Genomic DNA, 1,892 nt, shown 5'->3' with positions numbered 1-1,892 from the left:
CTTCAATGTCTCAGGAAAGTTTCCTTCCTCGCTTTCACTTCGTGGGTAGTTCAGAGTCCGTGTGTAACTATATATATTAGCACATCCAGGTACTGATTTTCGAGGGTCAGCCCGCACACCCTCCTCCACACATATTCCGCGTCGCTGCTTCCGGTCTCCAGCGTAGAACCAAAGTCTGTTTCGCCTCTCGTGACTTGTGATATATTTGCGCTTGACTTGTTAGTAGGTCGGCAGTCCGCTAGAGGTCATTGCAGTTTCCGATCGCCTCTGAATATAATCTACAACTTCGATCGTCTGTGCATCTCCCGAGTACTCCGCGCACAACAACCAAGGTACGGTTTCCTCCAATGCTTGTCTAGGAAGAGAGACTCTCAAGCACTGTATCGCATCGTATGTGGACGTTGTTCTGACGATAGACTTGCAAGCTAGCATTGCATCTACATTTCGTTTTCCAAATAGAACTGTGCGAATCCGCACCAATGCAATTTACATTTCTAAACTTATAGGGGTCCTTGGCCCCTCTTTTATGGGTGAGTTCAAAAAACACTACGAGACAATACATGCTATCTTGAATCCTTCCAAGCAGCATTGGCCTACAGCCGAACGAGAAGCTTACACAGCAGTCCTTCGTCGAGCTATCTATAAATGAACGCAAGAAGCTTATCATGGCCCCTGTTTTTGGGTGGATAGGTAAGCTCAACATGTATGCTCCGGTGAGTCTGCTGCAGGCGTGCGTGAGCCCTCGAGCGCTCCAGGAGGGGGGAAGGGTAGTACCGAGGCCGTCATTCTTCCCGATGAGGATGAAGGAGGAGAAGCAAGAGACATCTGGTGAGGGGACCAAAGCTGCAGCTGCGGCAGGGGCAGGAGGAGGGGCAACAAATACGCAAACAGAGCAACGGCTGCTACAAGATAAAGCCTGTGAGAGGAGGAGATGTGTATGCACACCGACGAAGCATGCTGGTTCCTTCAGGTGCAGGCTGCACAAGGCGTGGGAAACCCACTCTGGGGGAGTTCGAGGCAAGTCGTATGCACCTAATTAGCTAAAGTTGAGAGGTATTCGATGAAGAGAGCAACGTCTTCAAGCTAAACTGATATCGTATAGCAATGGAGACAACGACGATGAAGTTGAAGAAGATGATCATGAATACGAGCTCTATAGACATGAAGATCCTTAGCATCATTGGTCTCCATTCTCTATAAGATCCCTTAGAGACTATCCCAACATTGATTTTCTCTTATCCTTAACCTCTTAAAGCTTTCACCGTTTGCATACCATCTTAATTTATGATATTACCTTTCCATCGAGTGAGAAGAGGGCTTTGATATGATACTCATCTCCTACTACACCTTTCTCTTTGACTCCATGTCCTACCCGACCCAAAAACCATGATATCACCTTGAAAGGAGTCAACTTTAGACTATTTGACAACAAAAGCCACAAAAATTTAAGCCTCTTTCACTCAAGCGTTCCTTTATATTCAAGTGTCATATCTTGATACATGCTTCCACAAGCTCATGTTCAACATTGAAATACATAACTCCACACTCTCATATCTTAATACATGTTCATTTTTAGCATCTAAATTTTTGTTATTTTTTATAAAGTGGTCCTAATACGATCGTCACTATTTATTACTTAATGCAAAAACAATTGTGGATTAGGATGGTCCTAAGGCATGCATATCCTAGGACATGTAAGACATTGTAAGGCTTGATGGGAATACTAGTTATTATTCTCATACATCTTTTGTGTTTATGAGCCTACATTTTCTTTAATATAAAAATTGAATTTCATGCAATACTGCTCTCCTAATACCTTTGCATGTGCATTGATGGTCAAATCTAAACACTCCTATATAACATAGGATTTTTATCTTCACACCACACGCATG

This window comes from Dipteris shenzhenensis, chromosome 2, assembly GCF_047967505.1.
Source record: "Dipteris shenzhenensis isolate YYH24624 ecotype China chromosome 2, Dip_SZ_1.0, whole genome shotgun sequence".
Lineage (NCBI taxonomy): Eukaryota > Viridiplantae > Streptophyta > Polypodiopsida > Gleicheniales > Dipteridaceae > Dipteris > Dipteris shenzhenensis.
This window is presented reverse-complemented; position numbering follows the sequence as displayed.